This window comes from Chionomys nivalis, chromosome 19 (genome assembly GCF_950005125.1).
Source record: "Chionomys nivalis chromosome 19, mChiNiv1.1, whole genome shotgun sequence".
Classification (NCBI taxonomy): Eukaryota; Metazoa; Chordata; class Mammalia; order Rodentia; family Cricetidae; genus Chionomys; species Chionomys nivalis.
Window position 1 is genome coordinate 815,874 of NC_080104.1, and position 24,512 is coordinate 840,385.

The following is a 24,512-nucleotide window of genomic DNA, read 5'->3' on the forward strand; positions in this document are numbered from 1 at the left end:
AACATCACAACTGGGGGCCTGCTGACTGTTCGTCTTCCCCCTTGGAAGAGTGGTGTGGGAAGGTTAAGGACTCTTACTTGAGAATTCAGCAACCAGTTCCAACCAGCTGTATGCTGCTCTGATCTATTTACACGTGGTCTCCAGGAGGGGTTAGAGGTAAAAGATGAGGAGACAGGGTGCCCTCTAGGCATCCCTGGGAAAGCCACCATTCTTGGTGGGTGAGGACATTCCAGTGCAGCAGAGTTAGAGTCACCTCAGCCCCGCCCATGACCCCTCACCCACATGCTGCAGGTAAGCCCAAAGAATTCCTTGGTTCCTCACATCTTGGTTTGTCCCAGGATCTTAGGAGGAGGGGTACATGTTGTTTGCATTTCCCCAAGAGAAGGGGTTTTTAGCAGCAGGGGTGGAGGGAGATGGTTGACTGGCTGCTGGGCTGGACACCTCTGCATTCACACAGGCGGGGAAGGCTTGTAGAGGGAGTGAAGAGCTCAGCAAAGATGCAGTGAGATACTGAGAACTAACTGGGACTACCAGAAATGAAGGGCAAGGGAGGGGCTCAACCTTAGTAAGACAGGGTGAGTCTGGAGCTGAAGAGAGGCATGAAGAGAAGGAAACAGGGAAAAAACATATAGAATGGGAACACAGCACGCTGCTTGGGGCAAGCATCTCTGAAGTTCACTTTCACAGAGGGGTGTCCACTATGTGAGACCCTGGGGTGGGAGGGGGAGCAGATCCGAAGTCTTGATTTCAAGCAGAGTGTCTGGGAGTGCAGGAGAGAGGTGGGGACCAGCCAGGGAGGACTAGACCTGTTCCCTTCTGTAACATGGCCCGAGTCTTTAAATCAATGGCCAGCCGGCTCTAGAGGCTTCATCTAGCACTTTTATCCCAGATATGGATTCCAACTCAGATACCCACGGTGGGGTAGATTTGAGCTCTGCAGCTTCCTGGGGTCTGTACTACCCGGGGAGAAAAAGACAGGTGGGGTGGGAGCTTAAAGAAAGGTGTGGTGGCAGACGCCTTTAATCCCAGCACAGGCAGGTGAATCTCTGTGAGTTTGAGGCCAGCCTTGTCTGCAGAGTGAGTTCCAGATCATTCAGGGCCACACAGTGAGAACCTGTCTCCAGAAAAGAATCTGGGAAACCTATTTGGGAAGCACAACAACAAACTCTCACACCAGAAGACACAACACAATGTCTCAGCTTCCAACTGGGAAATACACAGGTGAGTCTGGGGACAGTGTTCAGCATCTCACAATGCACAGTACAGCCTTCTCATCTTGTCTCCGGAAGTCAAGAGTGCCAAGGGGGCACAGAAAGAAGAATGAAGTGTGCCTGCCTGTGGGAGGGTAGCCTGGAAGGCTGTGCCTGGTGTATCTTGGGGGGAGGGGGATGGAGTTCCAATCCTTCCACAGTACAATTTTACCCCTTGCTTGGTAGCCACTTTCAAAGCTACAGGTGACCATGTGACAATTCTAGGGTTTTTTTGTTTTGTTTTGTTTGTTTCTTTGTTTGTTTTTGAGACAGGGTTTCTCTATAACTTTAGAGCCTGTCCTGGAGCTAGCTCTTGTAGACCAGGCTGGCCTCAAATGACAATTCTAGGTTTTTAAAAGTGTGAAAATTCATCAATGAAGCATTTAATCTAATCTACTTACTATGTGCCCTCTTTTCTTGTTTTTGTTTTTCTCTGTCTGTGTATTGCATGCACGTGTATGCATCTTTGCATGTGTGTACATGCATATGTCATTTGTATGCATGTTTTGTGTATGTACATGCATATGTCTACATGTATAAGGCCCTGGGATGCTGTGAGGACTCATCGTCTGTCACTATTCCACCTCATTTATTGAGGCAGGCTTTATCAATCAAACCCAGAGATAGCTGATATGGTTAGCTTTGTTAGCTGGCTTGCTCTGGGGATTCTGTTGAGTCAGGCTTCCAAGGTTGGAATCATAAGGAGGCTGCCACACCCACCCTGCATTTATGTGGGTTCTGGGGAAATGAACTCTGCTGAATCACTTCCTCAGATGTCCCCATCCTTCCACTCCTCCCTGCCTCATGATTCCGACTCTCAGTTATCTGGGTCTTTAGGTACCCAGAGCAGGGCAGATGACTGACTGAAAGAACTCCTGGAGTCCAGTTTTTGGTTCTTTGGGGGGCTCAGTAATTCCAAATCACTATAGCAAGAAAGCCCTATGATTGATTTGTGACAGAGCCACCCACTTTCTTACTGGCACTTTCCATAGCTGCACTCTCTGCCCTAAGCCTCCACTTTGTAGTTCAAAACAGAGGGAGGAAAGCCACTCATTTGCTTCTTTGGCTAGAAGATGCCAACACCAGCGGTCACCTTCTCCCATGTGGCCTGTGGGATCAGCTGGATCCAGGATTACTGGTCTAAAGGAGAGTTAAGAGTTAGAGACTAGGAAAGGACTGTTTGTTTACGAGACTGCTGGCTCGATTCCCATCAAAGACACAATGTATCCTGGCAGCCTAGGTCAAGCAATTTGAATCTACTAAAGAGTCAAAGTAACTTCCTAGAATTATTGTAGTTGAAATCCAAAAACCCTTCTAAAGCTGTTTACTTCACACAGTGAACCATAGTGATGACCCCTTTCAAGAGACTCTCACCCAACTACAAGATGTCACAGTACAGTGTTGCTAAGGAGGTCAGCACTGGTGTGTGTGTGTGTGTGTGTGTGTGTGTGTCTATGCACACTTGAGCCTGGAAATGGCAATGCTGTTTCTCAGGGATATCCTGCCACCTCAGACCCCTCTCAGATCGGCTAACACACACATTTCACATTTCGACATAACAGAAGAAAGAAAGCAGTGAGGGAGCCCTCTGCCTGCCCCCTCCTCCCCTTCTGCATCCCTTCTGTCTGGCCAGGCCCTTCTACTCCCTAGGTTGGGTTTTCTCACTCATCTGTCAGCTTCTCCCTCAGTTTCACACTGGGAATGAACAAGACCCTGGGGGAAAAGAATCCAGGTCATGGAAGAAATAGCACAGAAGGGTATTGGGTTAATTCAGAACAGGGTGGGGGACGGGGACACAGGCACCTCTTTTTCTGGATCTGGGTCAGTGAAAACGTCCTTATCAGCTCATCTTCGAAGTTGTAGTTGACTGTCCAGAAGATGCAGAGCTGCTTGCATTTGATGGCCAGGTCTAGGATGGTCCGGAAGTCTTTGGCAGTGTTGAAATTATTCATGCCACTGCCCTGCTCCCAGGCCTACACCGTGAGAAGCTCCAGGGCATACTTTGGGGGCAAGGATGCTTTTGGCTTCATTTTCCTTTCACACAGATTGGGAGAGTGGAGATGGCAGGTGACCTTGGAGAGGCAGAGGGGCCCAGTGTGTCTCATGGACTGCTTGGGTTGCAGCTGGGCAACATGGTTATGAAACAGAACTTGAAAGAGGGAGCCCTGACTCCTAGGTAGGCTTGCTAGACTCAGCAGCAGACAGAGTGGTACACATGGTGTCCTGTGTTTGGGCAGCAATGTAACTCCTGGCTGATAGGACCCTTTGTAGGCTAGCTATGAGCCCTGTACCATGGATTGCCATGTCAGAGGAAGATTGGCTGTGGGATGGGGAGGTAGGTTGAGTAGTAAGCAGAGAGGGTAAGGAGGGGGAGGGGTGGTGCTTGAGGGAGTCATGTGACTTGCTGAAATTCAAATCAGAGCAAACCAGTCCCCCAGGCCTCAGCCACTTATGATGATTTGAGTCTCAGCCACAGCTTCCTGTTGCCTTCTGAGAGACAACATGGTGTCCATACAGCTGTACTGGTAACCTGTGGCATGCAACTTTAACTTCCATCCATGTTTCTCAGGAGAACTTGGCTGCCACTGAATTCTTTGACCAATGTGAGGTCAGAACAAGCTGCACATTGCTCTGATGCTAGGAGGCTCTATAGGCCTGACCCAAATACACAAGTACTGAAATGCAATCAGAAGACCCATGGCTAAATGAGCAACAGCTTCCCTCCAGAGGCCCAGCCCCAAGCATGGGAGGATTTGGGGGTTCAGGACAGTTGGCAAAGCTGGTATCCTAGCTTGTTGGTAAAACAACAACCACATTGGCCAAAGCAGGGTCTGGCTGACCTGTTTGTACCAAGTGAATCAGACTCTTCAGTTTGGTGGGTTGGGGATTTAATGAACTCACTCTGAAGCTCTGTAAAACAGGTGGAAAACTCTCCCCCCACTTGATGACTGATGATTTACATAATGCAATGAGAGCCTTGTAGGCTTTGGGTCTGGAGGTGAAGCCAGGATGCAGATGACCTGACATGGGAGCAAAGTGTATGTTAGTCCTATTGTATATGGTAAGTAACAGAGTGAAAAAAACCAATCTTTTTTGAGACAGGATTTTATGTAGCCAAGGTTGTCATTAAACTTGGTATGTAGCCAAAGTTGATCTTGAATTTCTGATCTTCCTGACTCTGCCTTCCGACTGCTGAGATCACAGGTGAGTACTCCCATGCCAGTGTATGGGAGTTGAACCCAGGTTTTGGTGATGTTAGACAAACTCTCTACAGACCTCAAAACTGTGGGTTTTCAAAAAACTTTATTATTTATTCATTTATGTGGTTTTTCATGACAGGGTTTCCATGGCTGTTCTGGAACTCACTTTTTAGACCAGGCTGGCCTCAAGCTCACAGAGATTCACCTGTCTCTGCTTCCTGAGTGCTGGGATTAAAGGTGTGTGCCACGAACGCCTGGCTAAAAACTTTATTTTTATTTGGATGGGTGTGATGTGTTCACACACATGCAAATGTGAGAGGCTGTAGGGGCCAGAAGAAGGAACCAGGTCCCCTGGAGCTGGAGTTAAAAGGTGTGAGCCACCGAACTCTAGTGCTGGGAACCAAACTTGGGTCCTCTGAAAGAGCAGCCAACCCCCCTTAGCCAGTGAACCCATCCTATTTTTTTTTTGACAAGTGCAATTTCATTCTGGGGGAAATTTCTTTTGAACCGTGTATATATATATTTGAATTACTGATGGGTATCCAAGATGCAGACAGTAGTGACTCCATGGTCTGGTGGGTGCTGGTAATTTCACAGTAGTACACACACCTGTGGTACCCACTAGGGCAGCCACCAGCCACTGTGGCTGATTGTATTTGAGATCATTAAAAGGAAAAGAGACAAAAATTCAGCTCTTTGGTAGCTCCAGCCACACCTCAAGCTCTCAGTGGATTCAGAACACAGGTCTAGATGTTTCTCAGTGTTGGAGAAAGACCTTCCTGTCTGTTCTGAGCTCGTTTGCACACTGCTGTTGCTGAGGTATCTTTAGTTCACCTCTCATTTTTGTCAACACAGTTTCACTGGGATGGAGTTGCCCCTGTTTGTGAATCTATCGCACAAGGCTGTTTTCAGATTGAAATGTCAAAGCCAAGTAGTGGGAAAACTGTGGCCTCCTAGGCTGAAAACATTTGCTGTGTTGCTATATAGGTGAGTTTTCTGTCAACTTGACACAAAGCTAAGCACACCTGAGAAGAGGGAGTCTCAACCGAGGAGCTGCCTCCACCAGACTGGCCTAAGGCCTCATCTGTGGGGGCTTTTTCTCATCGATGAATGATGTGGAAGGGCACAGCCCTCTGGGGGTCCTGAGTTGTATAAGAAAGCAGGCTGAGCAATCTAGATGGAGCAAGCCAATGAGCAGTGTTCCTCCATGGCCTCTGTTTCAGTTCCTGCTGCCAGGTTCCAGCCCTGACTTTCCTCCATGACTCACGCAACTGTGAGAGGAACTAAACCCTTTCTTCCCCAAGATGATTTGGTCAGTGGTTGTATTTGGGTTTTTTGTTTGTTTCATAACAGGGTTTCTCTGTGTAGCTCTGACTGGCCTCGAGCTCACAGAGATCTGCCTGCCTCTGCCTCCAGAGTGCTGGGATTGAAGGTGTGCATTGCCATTGCCCAATTTGGCCAGTGTTTATCACAGTGACAGGAGGCAGACTAGCACAGCTGCTATTTCAAGAGCAAACAGACAAAAGTGAGCTGAAGCCCATTCTATAGACTCCTGTTTATTCTGAGAGAAATCAAAACAGCTGGTTTTTGTTTGCAGTTGGGGAGAGATGTGTCAAACCCAGGATCCTCATGCTAGGCAAGTACTCTGCCTTTGAGCTCCAGCCACAAACAATGGGTAAGAGCTGTTTGCTTTACCTTGGGGTGAGGACACTGAACACAGAGCCTTGTACATGCTAAGCAAATGTTTTACCCTGATTACCCCTGGGCCCCAAGAACAACTCAGGTGGAAGATATTATAGTCTTCATAATTCTAATATAGGAAATACACACACACACACACACATAGTAGCTTGGCCTTTGTATGTGCATGGATGTGAGAATATATGTGTGTGTGAGAGAGAGAGAGAAAGAGAGAGAGAAAACATGAAGCAGCCTAGAGTCAATCTGAGAAGTTGATTTTGATGCAGGGACCAGCCCACTGTAGGCAGCACCATTCCCTTGACTGATTAAGAGCTAGCCAAGATAAACCTATAAGTGAGACAGCAAGCAGCATTCCCCCATGGTTTCTGCTTCAAGTTCCTTCCTTGAGTTTCTGCCCTGACTTCCCTCCATGATGGCCCTCCATGATGGACTGAGATCTGGACGTGTAAGCCAAACAAACCCTTTTTTCTCTAAGTTGCTTTGTGAATGTGGGTGCATGTGCCTGTCTGCGCACACCCATGAGAGTCCAAAGGAGGATGTTGGCTGTCTTGATGCATCATCCTTCACCTTATGCCACTGTGACAGGGTCTCCCCCTGAACTTCAATCTGATTCAGCTAGACCGTTTCTCTCTCCACCCGTACCCCTAGTGTGCCTCCAGTAGAGCCTGGCGTTTTATACAGGTGGTGGGGATAAAACTCAGGTCCCCATGACTGAATGGCAAACACATACCGTGGAGCTATCTCATCAGTCTATTTTGAGATCTTTCATTCGTCCATATATTTCTGTATCTGCCACCTGTGAATGGGCTTTCTGAGGAGGAGTTTTCTTCACCCAATTTCCTGTCTCTTACCTCACAAATCTGCCCCCCACATTCTGTTCTTTAGTTCCCTTTTCCACAGAGAAAATGAAGGGATGTTGTCTATGATCTGTTTGTAACTGTATGTGCTATCCCTCACACACCATGGAGAACAGAGCCAGCAGCTCCTTAAGGCTGCCTGGACTGCTTACATGAGAGTGGGATTGCATGTAGGTGCCTGGGGGCCTGGGCAAAAACTGGGAGAGAATTACCCAACCCTCCCTGGTTTTTCCTCCACGTTTTCCAGAATTTTCTCAGGAGCTAGGGTCTGTGGACTCCTCCCTAGTGCATCATAGGTGGGCAGGACATCAAAGTTGACACTTTCATTGAGACTCCTGGATTTCAAGGTGAAGCTCAGCACCCTGGGGGCCATCCACTTTGAAGTCTCAAACTTCACCTCCAGCTCCTGGGTCCTTTGGAAGACTTTTAATTGCCTCTGGATTTCCTGGACAAATAGTGAGCGCTCCTCTTTTTGGGAGTGGTAACTCTTCAGAGGACTGAGAAACACTACAATATCAGCATCTGATCCATACTTCAGAGCCGCGCCTTTGCCAGTGGATCCTCCCTAGGAGGAAAGAGAAGGTGAGATGCTGCCTCCCCTCACCCTTGTCTCCCTGGTTCCCAAGAGCTGGCGCTGCTACAGGCCAGCACTCACCTTGAAAGCCTTCAGCACTTTGGTGCTTGAGTCCTTGAAACAGTTGTTTTTGAGGAATTCACAGATGATGTTAACAGTTTTTCTGATCTGCTCCAAGAACTTTTCATTGGGCTGGAGGAGGTCTTTGATGAACGTGTCCAGTAAATGGCTTGGAGTGATGAAGAGTGATATGGGCTGGGGAGGAGAGAAATTTGGTGGGCTCTGCTCAGAAGCCACCCCAAAACTCACCTCTTTCCTCCTGCTAGCCTTCTTCCAACAGTGGGCAGAGACCTTCCTGTCAGAGACCTTCCTGAAAATGTTCTTGAGATTCTGGGCAATCCTTACCTCCTGTGGCCCACCCCCTCTCCAAGCAGAAACTCTCCTGGTCCCTCATGGGCTACTTGGGAGAGATCTAGATCCTTCTGAAGGGGTTGTGGGATGCAGACATGGGAGGTGCTCTGGGTCAGCATGAGGAAATCCCCAAAGACCTTGCAAGAGGCAGGTGTGAAGGTCAAACTTGGAAAAGTAGATGAGAGCTCAGACATGGAGAGGAGGGCCTGGAGGGTGTTGGACTAATGGCTTTGAAGGTGGATAAGGAACTAGGATACATGGGCAGGGTCAAGGAGCTTAAAAAGGGAACGAGGCCTCAAGTGTCTCCATCCCAGCTCTGCGAGACTGCATTTGGATTGCCCACTGCTGTAACAATAAGGTTATAGATTTAGGGGTCACTTTTTAAACAGTGGGGAGTGAGGAAGAAGACAAGTCTAAGTGGATAAGTTTCCTGGAGAGCATTGGCAGAGAGCAGTGCAGCCATCTGGGAACAAGAGAAGGGGCTTAGCTTTGCAGGCTAGCTGATCTTGGTCAGACACCCCTAGATGTTGTGACCTTTGCACCCCCTTGACAGTGGCAGCATACTCAATCCTTCTGCTCCTACAGCTCAGATGGTGTACAGGGTGTGCATGCGCACATGAGTGTACATGTGTTGTGTGCATATGTGAGCTTGTATCATATGCAAGTGTACACACAGGAATGCACACATATGAGAGGCTATAGATGAATATTCAAGAATACGAGTGTTTGCATGTGCGAGTATGCACATTATGTGCACACGTGAGTGCATGCAAATGTGAGTGTATGCAGTTGTGAGTGCTGATGTATTTTCACAAGTGTCAGCATTGTGCAGCACTGTGAGAGTGTGAGGTTCCAGGTGCAAAGGTGCATGTTCGTCTGTGAGTGTATATGTTTACGTGTGAGTGTGTACATGTGATAAGCCTGAAATGCTCATTCCTGCTTGTGTGTTGGTTCCTGGGCTGTCAAGAGAGGGGTGACGTCATGGTCTGAAAGGACTGGCTAGTGAAGAGCACAGGGATCAGAAGGTGTGGTGGGGACTAGAGAGATGACTCATTGGTTCAGTGCACTGTCTGTGGACCCAGGTTCAATTTTCAGCACCCGGGTGGTGGCTTACAGCTGTCTGTGACTCCAGTTCCAGGGGATCTGATACCCTTTTCTGGCCTCTGTGGATATTATACACATTTAATACAACATATATTCAGGCAACAGTTGTACACATAATATATATACTGAGACATGGTTTCTTTGTGTAACCATCCTGGCTATCCTGGAACTTACAGACATTCTCTTGGCCCTACCTTCCCAGGTGCTGGGATTAAAGAGGTGTGCCACCACTGTCTGACATTAAAAACAATTTTTAAGGTGTAGTAGAGACATGGAAGCTGAACATATTATGTGCCTGTGTGTTAGAAGGGGGATCTATGCGGTGCTATTGGTATGGCTGTCAGAATATGAATATGGTGTGTGTGTGTGTGTGTGTGTGTGTGTTTTATAGTTTGACAGCACTATGAACTTAAATTTGGTTTTGACCACAGCCCAGTGGTTGTGGAAGTGAAGCACCCTCAAGAGACTCTGGTGACTTGCAACCACCACACTAGTCATGAAGCTGAGGGCATGTGTGTGTGATATCACTTAGCCAACAACGGCAAGTGCCAGAGTTCCTGTCTATGAAGCTCACACAGGCATTGTGAGTCTCTTTTTGCAGAGATAGATGTTTGAAAACTCAGAAGGAAACCAAGGAGGTTGTCCCAAGGAAGTAAAAGGCCAGGCAGTGGTGATAATGGAGCCTGGGGTGGGGGACACGGGAGCGATTGTGGAGTCCTTGGCATCTACCTGGGGAACGACCCCATTCACAGACTCTGCTTCCTTCTGTCTGTCCCACATTGTTAGCGTCTGGTAGCTCTGTAGATGGAGTGTGGCCCCTGCGTCCACACTTTGGATAGAAGTTTGCCCCTCACGTGTTCTCACAGGTGGGGTTTGATTGGCACATCTGTCTCATTTCGAAGGCCAACAAGGCAGCCTTTCGACAGACTCAGCTGGTCTAGTTTGGGAATGCTCTTGATGCCCTCCTCCAACAGGCAGACTACATCTGCATCACTGCTGGCCCCACACCCAGGGGCTGGGCCTCAGGGTCTGCTTGGGAGTCACAGACATGAGTTGTGTACACTTCTAGGAGGCTCAGCTCCTTGTCTGCCCCCAACTCCTGTCTCCTGATTTTGCTCTTGCAGAAATAAACCTATCTCTTTTCTGGGGAACCAACTTTGTTTATAGCCCCTCTTTTCTACCTCACAGCCATCTTTGTGGCCTCTAAGAGTTGGTTGAGTTGCATCTCCCTAAAATATATTGGGATTTGGACCTGTTGTACCCATGACCATGACCTAACAGGAAATGGACTTAGAGAAGCTGGTAGGAGAGGGTCACAAGGGTGAGCTCCAGCTAAATATGACTATTATCCTTAGAGGAGTTGGGTCCCCAGACAGTCACACATCAAGGAAAAGGAGAAGAGACAGGGCAGACATGTGACAGTGGAGGGAAAGACAGGGTGATGATGTCACAAGCCTAGCCAGGGATCAGAGCTGTCCAGAGAGAGTCCACCCCTCCTCTATTCCTTGTCTTTGAACCCCCAGCATCCAGAACTGGGGGGGGCAAATTCTGTTGCTTTAAGCCACACTGAGTGTGTGACATGTCACAGCAGTCACACAGGCAACCATGACACACTCTCTCAAGTCAGCATCAGGAGGACCCTCTCTCCAGTGTGGACATCCTCTTACCAGAACATCCCAGCATTGTGCAGGTGACATATCATTCAGGCTAGGAGAGTACAGCCAGGCCTGAGCTGCCTCTGTCAGCATCTGCCAGGAGCCGTTATCTTTGCCCACATTATTGGTTGGGTCAGTTGGATTCATGATGGAGGAAGGTCATTGGTTAAAAAATAAAGAAGCTGCTCAACCCTCATAGGTTAGAACATAGGTGGGTGGAGTAAACAGAACAGAATGCTGGGAGGAAGAGCAAGTGAGCTCAGATGCAGGACAGCTCCTCTCAGAGACAGATGCCATGCAGCTGCTCCCCAGGGCAGACGCGATGAAGCAATCCACCAGGTCAGACATGCTGAATCTTTCCCGGTAAGACTGGTGCTACACAGATTATTAGAGATGGGTTGATCAGGATATGAGAATTAGTCAGTAAGGGCTAGAGCTGATGGGCCAAGCAGTGTTTGGAAGAGTACAGTTTGTGTGTTGTTATTTTGGGGCATGGGCTGGCCAGGCGACCGGGAGCTGGGGCGGCAGGAACACAGCCCACAGGTCCCACTACAGATTCAAGATGACTGGTCTAGAAATTTTATCAGATTAAAAGAAATCAGGGCTGAGTTTACTAGAGCACATCTTTAATCTCAGTACTTGGGAGGCAGAAGCAGGTGGATCTCTGTTAGTTAAAGGCCAGGCTCGTCTACATAGTGAGCTCCAGGCCAGTCAGGATTGTACAGTGAGATCCTGAGATCCTGTTCCCTTTGGCCCACCCCCCAGCTCCCCACCCCCAACCTCCCCCACCCCCGCCCAGCAGCGCCTGGGAAGATAGTTTAGAAACTAAGACTGCTTAGAACTCAGTCATAAGGACCAGGGTTCAGGACCCACGAACAACATGGGTGTTTTGTACATGACTTCAGTCCCACCTCTGAGGGATAGAGACATGGGGATCTCTGGGGCTTACTGACAGAGTATAAAAGAGAACCCTGCCTCAGAATAATACACAAAGGACACCTATATCCTCTTCTGGTGCACAGATGCACAATTTTTTTTCGAGACAGGGTTTCTCTGTAGCTATGAAGCCTGTCCTGGAACTAGCTCTTGTAGACCAGGCTGGTCTTAAACTCACAGAGATCTGCCTGCCTCTGCCTTTCGAGTGCTGGGATTAAAGGCATGCACCACCACCCAGCCAGACACACAAATTTTAATAAAGAAGTTGGGCTGGGGAAATGGGTCAGTGGGTAAAATACCTGCCTCTCAAAAAGGCCCTGAGTTGGGGACCCTCAAGACCCATATAAAAACTAGATGCTAGTGTGTTTATAATCCCAGCCCTGGGGAGGCAGAGGCAGGTGTGTCCTGGGACTCGCTGGTGAGCCAGTCTAGCCTATTGGTGAACATCGGTGAGAGATCCTGACTTAACAAATAATGTGGAATGGCTGGAGAACCTCCTCAGAGGTTAAGAGCATCGACTTCTCTTGCAGAGGACCTGGGTTCAAGTCCCAGCACTAATGTAGTGACTCACAACCATCTGTAACTACAGTTCTGGGGAGTCTGACATCCTCTCCTGGCCTTCATACGCACTGTGTGCACGTGGTTTACAGGCATACACATGGGGAACACACATACTCATAAAAGAAGTGAACCTTTGACGATAAGCAGAGAGTGAAACCTGATGTCAACTTCTGACCTCCAAGTGCATCTGTACCTACGCATGCGAGTGTGCACTCACACACAGAAGGGAGAGGCTGCTGAGGGCTCTGCGGTATCCAGCCACACTAACTCCATCCTCCTCTTCCCAGAGATGTTCCATCTCATGATTCTTGCTATGAATTCCTCCGCTTCCTCTAGTCTTTGAGGTGCAAAGCCTGACCATGGTTTGGAATGTGGAACACATTGACTGAATCTCCTCTGCAGACAGATTCTCATCCCCCTCCCCCTCCCCCATATCAGCAAGGACTCAGAACTCACTCTCAATGGGGCCCAGGCCTGCAGCCAGAGAGATCAGAAGCTGGGTACCTTTGGAACCTGAGTTGGCACAGAAGAGTGTTGCAAACTGTTACATCCTCGAAGCCGTAATTGACTATCCAATAGACACACAGCTATGATGACTGCTTGATGAGTCCCAGCATGGTCCTGACACCTTCTGCAATGTCAAAGTCCTCATCTTGGCAGCCCTGTTCCCAGGCATACACAGTGAGCAACTCCAGGGTGTAGGAGAACCCCGGAGATGGGGAAGTCATCCACTTCTCCTGGCACTGGGAGAGAAGACAAGACTGTCAGGAAGCCGGAGCCTAGACGATGTCACCCCCGTGCCTGGAAGTCAAGGTGTCAGTACCATCAGACACAGATGAAGGGATGGAAGGGACACCTGGAATGCTCACGCTTCTCACAGGGGTGTGAGTGTGTGACACAGTGTGTAAGCCTGGGCGGGCATGAGTGTATGTGTATATGTGTTGTGGGTGTGTGAGACTGTGTGAGTGTTTGTGTGATTGTGAATGTGTGTATGTGCCCATGCTTGAGTATGCATGAGTGTGTGAGCATGAACACATGCTGTGTGAGTGTGGGCGCATGTGAGTGTGTTTATGTACATGTGTTTGAGTAAATATGGGAGCACAGAAGTGTGAGTGTATAAACATGTATGTCAGTGTGTGCATGTGTGAGTATGAGCTGTGTTTGTGAGTGGGTATGAGGAGGCCGGAGGTCAAGGTCAGGTGTCTCCCTCAGTAACTCTCTACCTTATGGTTTGGAACAGGGCCTCTCATTGAACCTGGGGCTCACTGATTGACTGCAGTGATTGGCCAGTGAGCACAGGGGATCCACCTGTGTCTGCCTCCTGAACACGGAGTTACAGACACAGGCTACCACTCCTGCCTTTACATGGGTAGTGGGCTCTTCCGTGCCTGCGCAACATGTACTTTCCATACTAAGCCTTCTCTCCTGTTCCAGTAGAGTGGTTTAAAAAATCTACTTGGCATTCTTTATTAAAGCTAAATAAGTACGTTCCACTATATTTCATGCAGAGTCCATGTATGCAAATATAGACACACATGTACATGCTGTCTGTGGCTGTGTCTGGGACTCCAGCAATTCTACTGCATGTCTACCCAAGAACAATGAGAGCTTAGGTTCAGAAAAGACATATCAGAGGACACCCACAGTAACCAAAGTCACAGAGGTTACAACCTGGGAATGACTTAAGGGCCCCACAGCAGCAGAGAGGAAAACACGGGTATGTTACTATAATGGAACATACGAGGGAATGAAAACTACTGCTATGTAATGATGTGGCTGGATTTCTCAGACATGGAGTGAAATAAGATATCACCTGTGTGCAACACAATCCATTTACCGTGTTGGAAAATAAGGGGGGCTGGCAAGATGAAGAGAGTTCAATCCCCAGGACCCACATAGTGGAAGGAGAAAACTCATTTCTGTACATTGTCCTCTGCCACACATACACTTTGGCACATTCTGACACACTCACATGCACACACACTGTTTCTCATGCACTTATGCACACACACACACGAACACACTCTCATCCATGCACATATTGCACTCGCACATGTGTACACACATCACATTCTTTTAAATAAGATTCATTAGTGGGGATGGTTATTGGAATTTAAAAATTATTTTAATATATTCAATTTTTTATTACTTATATGTATGAGTGTTTTGTTTGTATGTTTGTCCGTGTACCATGTGTGTGCCTGGTATCTATGGTGGCCAGAAGAGGACATGGGATCCCCTAGGACTGGAGTGATAGATGGTTGTGAGTTGCCATGTGGGTGCTGGGAATTGAACCCAGGTCCTCTAGAAGAGTAGACAGAGTGCTCTCAACCGTGGAGCCATCTCTCCAGCACCCTAATATTTTTTATTATGTGTGTCTGTCCGTGTGAGTTCAGGTGCCTTCATAGGCTAGAGGTTTGAGACCCCCTGGAGATAAAGCTGGTTGTGGGATGCCTGAAGTGGGTGCTGGGAACTGAACTTGGGTCCTCTTGAAGAGCAATATGTGCTCTTAACCGCTGAGTCATTAGTCCCTGGATTTTTTTTAAGTGTCTTGCTATATAGTTGAGGTTAGCCTTAAAGTCTAGATCCTGTTGAGTCCACTTTTTGAGTACTGGGGCCACAGTTGTGTGACCCCTAGGTGCTTGGGTTGAGAAAATACTCAATTATGGTTTATGGATGAAGAGGAGATCAAATTAGATGAAAGTATGTTGTTAATATTATTAAAATTTGTTTGCTGTGAATGATGTGGGGTGTGGTAACACATAGCTTTGATCCTGGCACTTAAAAGGCAGAGGCAGCCTGAGTTTGAGGCCAGCCTGAGACCCTCTTGAAACAAGGCAATGCCATAAATTACCTCCTGATACCAGTGCTTGACCAACAGGATCAGCTCCTTCACTCTCCTGGGATACCGCTGGACAAACCGTTGCTGTAACGTGGTGAAGCAGGCTGCAAACTCGCCTAGTGCTGCTCTTACGTGATCCATGGATCTTTTGAGATCCCAATAGATCCAGGAGCTGCAATCCTCACCAAAGCCTGCAGGCAGAGTGCAGCAGGGAGCTCGACTCTGATGGCGGTCTGAGTCAGCTGGAGCTGGGGAGATGTCTAGTTAACAGTGGGGCTACTCTCCCTGGTAGGCTAACAGGAAGCCTGACATGAAAACAGGATGGGGTGGACCTGAGACAGAGTCAGCGGAGTCACACAGAACACGAGGCAGTGAACTACACATGAGAAACAGATGCCCCAGAGTGATACTGAAGGCAACTGTGTCTGCACGACTGGCGGATGTCTGTACCACAGAATGCCTTCTACTGGTACCTCTCACTAAGACTCAGGGACACCTCGAGGTGGCAGGAGTGGGGAAAGGTTGGAGGTGCACTGAGCCACTTAGTTTCTATTCTTGTCTGCTGAGCTCTGCCATTCATAAATATATTTAGGTGCACAGCCTGGGGTGAGCAGCCCTGGAAGGACACCCTGGAAGGAGCTGGGCACATACCTTACCATTTATTGAGTGTCAACTGTATACCAGGCACAGTTGAAGTCCTTTATGCAATGATATAACATGAAAGTTTTATAAACCTCTCGTGGGGGTGCAGCTATCAAGTTAATTATATTGAGAGAAATGCCCTGAAGTTAAAAAAGCTGGAATTTTGGGTTAAATGTCCTTGGGAAAGAAACCATGGCAGCAGCAGCCTACCTCATCTGTTTGGGACATGTAGACCAGATTAGTTGGATTTTTATATAGTAAAGGAAGCAATTTATGAATCCCTCTGTAGGGTCTTATTCTTTTTTTTTTTTTTTTTTTTTTTTGGTTTTTCGAGACAGGGTTTCTCTGTGGCTTTGGAGCCTGTCCTGGAACTAGCTCTGTAGACCAGGCTGGTCTCGAACTCACAGAGATCCGCCTGCCTCTGCCTCCCAAGTGCTGGGATTAAAGGCGTGCGCCACCATCGCCCGGCTAGGGTCTTATTCTTATTGCTACGTAGTAATAAAAAAAATGTTGCCAGGGTTGGTGGTGCACACCTTTGATCCCAGCACTCGGGAGGCAGAGGCAGGCATTCTCTGTGAGTTTGAGGCCATCCTCAAAGTTCCAGGACAGCTAGGGCTACACAGAGAAACCCTATGTATGTGTGGTGGTGGGGGGGGGGATATGGAAGATTTAGCTCTACCGCCACCTGGTGGTACCATTTGGGTGCTACATGTGAAGCGTTCCCTTCTCAGGGCAGCAGAGGGTGGGCTGGTCTCCTGCCACCAGGCCCTGGGCATAAAAAGAGAGAAGACATAATTTCCTGCAGCGATGGAACCTCACATCTCTCTCACCACTGACTCCCATTCTTTTGAGGCAGGCACGCCACTACAACCAAACAAAGCTGGAAGCTAGCTGCCCTGATCTTAGAGTCAGTGACAAAGGGATCCATGGGGTCATGTATCAGTTACTTTTCTGGTCCCTGGGATGAGACATCTGACAGAAGCAACTGAAGTGGGGGAAATCTTTCTGTTGGGTCACTGCTGGGAAAGACATGGCTGCAGGAGCTGACGCTGAGTGCTTCCTCCTTGGATCAGGAAACACACTGGAAGTGGGGTTGGAGGCAGGGTGGGGTTATCACCCTCCAGGCTCAATTCCAGGTCACCCACTTCCTGTGGCAAGGACCCTTCTCCTACAGGCTATACTCCCTCCCAAATTAGTGCCACCAGCTGGGGACCAAGTGCTTCAAACCCTAACAGATGAGAAGGGCCCACCGTCGCAACTTGCATTGCTCTCTAATTCAGGCCATCATCCTGAGAATGCTGTGATATGGGTGTGTGTACATCTCCATCTTGTCAGAAAATGATCAGGTGATGCTTATTCACAGTTCCAGTAACCCAGAAGTTCCTCGGAATTGTAGACAATGGAGGCACTCTAGACCCTAGCTCAGAAGCCCTGGGATGTCAGACTAGTTGAATCTACCATTGGCAGCATAGCCACCAGACAATCCTCTCCTTCTGTTTCCCCATTCATCTGTCTGTCCATCCCTACATCAATTCACTTTTCCATCTGTCTATACATCCTCACTTCCTTCCACCCATCTAAACATACATTCACACATCCACCCATTTTCCCATCTGTCCACTCATCCATCCATACGTCCTCTTACACATTCAGCAATCCCCCACTTCTACCCATCCATCCATCCACCCATCCATACATCTAGTGAGCACCCAGCCATCCACTCTCATCCACCCACTCACCTATAAAAAGAGTTTGGAACATTTTATCTAAAGTAAATGAGATGAGAATGAAGTTCTAGATATAATATGCCCAGGGTAGGAGGCTCTTCCCTCTTGGGGGCTGTGGTGAGGGGTCCCAGAGGCTCATATGTTTGAATGCTTAGTCCCCAGTTGAATCATTTGGGAAGAACTAGGAGGTGTGCCCTTTTTAGAGGCGGTGTGTTGCTGGACCCAGTGACTCTCTTCCTGCTGCCTGTGGATCAGGAGAGGAAGCTCTCAGCTTGTTCCTGTGCTATGCCTGTCTGCTTCCTGCCATGATGATGAGGGACTAACCCTCTGAGCCTGTAGACAGCCCCCAATCAAATGCTTCTTTTTTTTTTAAAGAGCTGCCTTGGTCAGTAACAGAACTGTGACTCAGACAGTTGTTTGCGAGCCCCATTTTGGAAATAGCCAGTCTGTCTGTCACAGCCTCAGCCTGTAGGAGTCAAGGGCCTCCCCAGTAGTCCCAGAAAGTTTGGGACCCCACCCCAGTGCCTGGAGCACTCACACATAGGATCAAAGCTGGAAGGACCTGCAAGAGTATCCCCTGCCCATGTACGGACAGTAAGACTTCAAGGGTTTGCCCAAGGCTCACTGACTTAGAGTATTTCTTGTGGTGTTTCAGCCATTGTTCAATCACGCTGAGGACTTCACGTTGGTTTTCCTTCTGTTCCTGAAAGCTATGGAAGTGATCCATGAAGAGAACAAGGGTGCCATCTGAGTAGCCTCTTAGGACAGTTTCCTGGTCATAGGAGCCACTCTGCAGGGAATGAAGCAGCAGTAGTGAGGTCTGGACTTTCTGTAGCTCCAAGCAGTGACATTTGTCAAGTTCAGTGAAATTCCCAAATGTCACCATCATTTTAAAATCGGGCTGCTGGCACTAATTTGTGTCCTTGTCAGCACGCTAGCTCCAAACTGGAGGCAAAGCAAAACTGCAATATGATGAATACGTGGCACAGTGGAGTACCATACAAGAATGAAAACGATGGCACAAACAAAACGCTCACAGATGGAAAGATGCCATACAGCAAAGTGCGAGTGCGCGTACGCACATACCCAGTCTGCTAATTTACTGAGCACGGATTACAGCAGGACTCTGTGCTGCTGGGAACACTGTGTGTCTCACCATCACAACACTCTGAAGTGGGGTCTAGGCTGATTTCATTCTACAGACCCAGACACTGTGGTACAGAGAGATGAAGCCGCCTGCCAGAGGCGTAGCCTGACAGAAGGTGACCTGACTGCATCTTGGGCCCCTGAACAGTCTGCCATCGTGTCCGCAGAGGGAGAAAAACCTTGGGAAGTGCAGTCCCCAGGGCCTGGTGGGGAGCAGTGCTCAGCATCACCGTGGGGGGTGGGGGAGTGGGTGGGGGAGGGGAACAACCTTGGTCTCCAACCTGGCTCTTACCTAGCCACTCCCTGCACAGGGAGCTCACTGCTCTGCAGGAAGTCAGAGATGGCAGCCAAGTCCTGGTCTACCAGATTCAGGCAATCTTCACTGGGTTTGAGTTTTGCGTGGATAAAGTCTTTTAGCTTGTGCGCTGGCACTGCGGGCAAGTCAGGCCACCTGCCCGATAACCCATCGGATGACCTCCAGGATGGTCCCGCTGATGGCTCCCCAAGTGACCCCCCAGCTGGCCAGGCAGATGACTTGCCAACCAGCCAGTTTCCCATAGTTGCTAGCTGGCCTCAGGAACGCTGTAATAGCAGAGAGAGGTCCCTTGTAGGTCAGGTCTGGGGATTCTGCCCCAATACTGGGGGGTGTGTCTCGATAGAGGAAGTGGAGTCCAAACTTGCTGCCCTGCCTCCATCACAGCCTTGCCTAGGAAATCAAAACCCAAGTGTGGGAGTCACTGCCCAGCAGCTGCACAGGGAACTTCCCCCTAGCCAGCCTCTCCTGGGACACACCACTCCAGAGTCAGAGGTGTGCACCTCCACAGAGTCCTGATGTGTGTGTCCTTCAGTGCAGGACTGAATTCTTGGTGTCTCTATCTCCTCCATCTGTAGATCAGAGGAACCTGTCTCAAAAGTAACCAAACCCTTGGCCAAGTGCTCACTAATCACTAAGCTAATTTGGTTTGATAGATAGTAGAGGGTGTCCATGGAGACTGGCCCTTTTCTCCTGTTTACAGTGGCTGGAGCTAGCAGTGCCAAGCTTAGCAGTAGAGAAAGCCCAGAGAGGCTACTGACTTACTCAAAGACACACAGCATGGCAGGTGCTCTGGTAGATATAGGCTTCCTTTCTGCCTTTGAATGAAAGCAGGGCCCTGGAGAGTCAAGAGTAGCTTCCTAACACACACACACAAACATACACACACACACTTAAAGTAAAATTTAAAAATAAAATTAAAAACAAGGGGAATTTTGCCAATTCAATATAATTATTTTGTGTTGGTTTTGAGACAGAGCCTTGCTATATAGCCCAAACTGGCCTTGAACTGGTAATCCCCCTGCCTCAGCCTCTCATAAACCATTATTATAGCATCCTCCTTCAGTGTAGGATGGACATTGTGTTTAGCTGTCCTATGTTGCAGATGGTGTCCTGGGAAGCTCACTGGGAAAGACATAGCGACTTTGGTTTTTCACGTCCCCTCAGAGTTCTGCTGAGTCCTGGACCATCGAGAATACTGGCTCCCTACAGGAACACTGAAAGCCGGAGGAATCTCAAAGTTCCTCTAAGTGAGGCCAAGGACAGAAAATGACTTCAGGGGATGAACACTAGTGGCTCTCAGGGACCCTGCCTCAGCCTCCTGAGTGCTAGGGTTGTATATGTGCGTCACCTCACCCATTCCTAGCTATGGCCCTCCTGGAACTTCTACCCAGGGCCATGACCTGAACAGAGATCAGAGGATTCACTGCCACCATCATGGTGTCTGCTGTCGGAGATGGAAGGGTCAGCAAGGCCTCTCCACGCCTAAATAGTCATGACCTCACTGCAGCCTCCAACCATCCCACTTCTGGGGCTATTTTGGCAAAAGGGTTCAAAGTCTGCATGGTGGGAAGAGGGGCTGAGATACCAGGCCATTGCCCTGTCTGTTTCCTGATTCCATGCAAACATAGGTCTCTGCTGGTCACATTTGTCTAGACCGGAGGTTTTCAAGCGGTAGGTCTCGACCCCTCTAGGTCGAACAACACTTTCACAGTCGCCTAAGATTATGGGGTCACATGTATTTCCAATGGGCTTTGGAACATGTCTGCCCACATGCTGGTATGCCCACAGACGAGTACCCAGAACTGTATTAAAGGGTCAAAGCATTAAGAAGGTCTAGACTCTGAGAATGTTGTGACCAACAGCCATCAAGAGACATAATTTGGGGTCTGGTTGGCATCCTCCGTGAGTTGGCTAGGTGAGGTGAAGTTGGGACCAACCCCCCTGGGGTTACCTAGAGCCAGGAGCAGGAGACGCCCCTCACCCAGGCTGGCCACTGTGGGCTAAGCTGAGGAGGAAGGAAAGGGCAACAAGTCTGAAAATACTAGGGAGGCGCTGTCCTCCTGCATCCCTGTTGTTCTTTCCCAACCGTGGTCCAGGGAGAGCCAGGCTTCTGAGACACTACTGGTGGGGGATGGGCAAGTGCAGTCACCTTCCTCCGTTTCTCATTCTTCTCCTGTGGAAGGATCACTACCATGTCCATCCCTCAGGTGGTCCCTCTAGAGAACCCTGCTGTGGCCACACTGCTTCCGGTATCTACCACTTGCTTCCTGTGTGCAGGGCTGGGACATTCATAAGATATGTCTTCCTACCCTCCCCCATCCCCCGGTTCCTAGCTGTCACTTAGACTCGGCTAGGGGATTGGAGACATTTTCCCATTTAAGACAGATAAGTAGACATTTGTCCTGGAGACAGCCTGGCATCACCCTGGTCCTGGTGGGAATCAGAGGACAAGGGACAAACACCGCCCATCCACAGTCCACCCATAGTGGAGCAAAGGTGAAGATTCTGGAAAATCAGTTTCTGGGTCAAGGGCTTGTTAACCCATCCCTTCCTGTCCCCATCAGGACCCTGTTTCTATTGCATTTGAGAACATCAGACATCAGGAGGCAGAATGACCTGACCTCCCTGGGGAGACATGAACAAATGTTGTTCAACCCAGACAGGGTACAAAGACTGAGCAAGGAAAAGATGCCGAGTCTAAGTGGTGAGCTAATGGGTTTATTGGGGTTACTAATGGCATGAGTTGGGGGTTGCAGGGTGTAGGTGACCCCCAAGCACTGCATTATCAAAAAGCCTCAGCCTTCATCGGTGCTGAGTCAGGAATGCTGTACCCCTGCACTTCTCACTTACCCTCCCCGACCTAGGCGCTACCTCCTGAGGGAGTTGGTGGAATCACAGGAGAGGTTTGGGGTCCTTCCTGCTCCTTCTATGTCCCTAAGGCCCAGGTATCACTTGTTTTGCTTATGTCATTATGGCTGTGGACCTGGGTATTCGGTAGCCGGCATCACAACCTCTGCCCCAGGATGGCCACGGTCACATTACATGGGGAACATATCTGGTCCACAGCTGGGGGGGTCTCTTCAGGTGGAGGGATACCAGAGAGGAGCGTGGCTTCTTGGCAGGGCCGGGCTGCTGCTAGGTGTGGCTGTAGGGGTCGGGGCAGGGCACAGTGGGTGCAGACTGGCAGAGCCTGAGGTGTCTGGATCCTCGGGTGCCTAGCATGGGAGTCAGGGACACTGGGTGATCAAAGCAGAGGTCAATGAAGCTTCACTAGGTGGGTAAATAGGGGAGGAATGAGAGGGTGGTGGGTGAGCAGGCAATCAGATGGGAGACAGTGTGAGGGGGCACATACACACACACATACATATACACACATACACACAGATACGTGCATATATATATACATGTGCACATAACACACAAACATACATGCATATACATACACATGAAGTCACATACAGGCACACACTAAGACACACAGACAGACACACACAAACACAGATCCAGGCATAGATATACACCAACAGATACACACAGAACACATGTAGATACACACAGACAAACAGACATAGACACATGCAGACACACAAAACATATATACATGCAGACACACACAGACATACACACACACACATCTGGCTCATTACTCAAAGTCTCCCATACTGGTGTCATTTTCTCTCAGCTGATGTGACCACTGATCTATCTGGACTTCATACAAAAGCCTGTGGGAAGGAAGACATGCTGGTTACCTTAGCATTTCTGCAGAGCTGAGACCACACACGTACAGGTCCTCAGGGGCCATGGGTGGGTCCTGTCCCTCAGAGAGGACCATGTCTGCTCATGACCATGTCCTCCCCCAAAGGATGCTCTTGTCTACCTCACATGCCTCACACCTTCACCAGCCACAGCTTGATGGGGGTGCGGTCCTTGTCCATGCAGCACAGGGCAGATGTGCTGGCTGCAGCCTCCTGGGCAAGCAGGTCCCAGCAGGCATTGCTGTCCAGGTTGCCTATGGGGTCAGCTGGACCCAGGATGATGCATCTGCAACTGTACCCAAGGTCAGTCTCATCCCCACAGCGTCCACCTGCAACACTGGCTGGGCTGTTCTCCACTCCCTAACACTACAGGGGCCGGGACCTCCGGGCTCCTCAGTGCCCCAGGTGCACGCTATAGGGCAGGGGTAGAAGAGAAGAGACATATGGAGTGGGGTGTGGCAGCAATGCCTGTAATCCCAGCACCCTGGAGGCAGAGGCAGGAAGATTGTGAGTCTGAAGCAACCAAGGTTACAAAGTCTGTCCTAAAGGGTTGGTGGTGAGGGGACTGGTGAAGTCTCTCAGTGGTTAAGAGCACTAGCTGCTCTTCCAGAGGACCCGAGTTCAGTTCCCAGCAACCACATGGTGGCTCACAACCTGGGTAACTCCAGTTTCTCCATGGGCACTGCACACACAGTGCACATACATATACGCAGACAAAACACGACACACATTAAAAAAATCCTTAGAAGGGAAGGAAGGAAAGAAGGAAGGAGGGAAAAGCAGCTGCACGAGTACCACTTCTTCAGGCTGTGTTCATTACTAACCACTCACAGTGATGCCCTTCCTCCTTGAAGCAGGCATTGCTAATAGATTACAGGCCTGATTCTGCCACTGCCCCTCCCAGCATTCACGACAGACATCATCAGCTAATATATATCATACACCAGACCCTTTCTCAGGATACACTGCCATTGCCTGCAAACGCTCAGTGTAAAGTGCGGTTTCAGAGACAATCCTGCTTATCTCTGTCCCCATTTCAGAGGTGGGCATGACTGTGAAGAATGACACATGCTTCTATAACCTGAAGGCTGCTGATGAGAAGCTGCCAGGTGTAAAGAGTGTGAATATCAGATGCCCAGTTACATCCTAGTTTCTGAGGAATCACAAATGCGCATGAAGTTTGAGGTGGGATTCTCATGATGCAGCCCAGGCAGCCTTTGAACTTGAAGCCCTCTACCCACAGCCTCATGGTTTCATTTCATTCTCTTATGTATACCAGTGCTTTGCCTGTATGTGTGTCTGTACACAAACATGTCTGGTGCATGGAAGCCAGAAGAGGGCGCCAGACCCTCAGGAACTGGAATACGTAGTCACGAGCAACTGTGTGGGTGCTGGGAATGGAACCTAGGTCTCTGCAAGAGCAGCCAGTGTTCTGAACTACTGAGCCATCTCTTCATGCCCTCTACCTCAGCCTCTTGTTGTGATTACAGTTGTGTGTCATGGCATCTGGACACATTTTTGGGGGGAGACAGGTCTCACATAGCCCAGGCTGGCCTTGAACTGGTTTTGTAGCCAAGGATGACTCTGGACTCCCAGTCCTCCCCCACCATCTCATGAGTATAAGTTTTCACAGTTCATGCACTGATGGGGATGGATGCTGGGCAAACCTTGTGTCAGCTAAGCCATGTCCCAGCTTTCACATTAAACATAAAAAGGACATGTATGGCCCAAATCTTGCATGAGAGCCACTCAGACTAGCATGTGATCTGATTTGTCTGCACTTGAGTTGAACTTGGAGTCTTGCATCTATTTCATCTGACAAACACATTTGCAGG

At 49.1% G+C, this 24,512-nt stretch overlaps 1 pseudogene; it reads right to left on the minus strand.

The window, feature by feature from the left end:
• Nucleotides 1-903: 903 nt before the first annotated feature.
• On the minus strand, nt 904-19,164 carry LOC130861974 (2'-5'-oligoadenylate synthase 2-like; annotated as a pseudogene).
• Nucleotides 19,165-24,512: the final 5,348 nt, after the last annotated feature.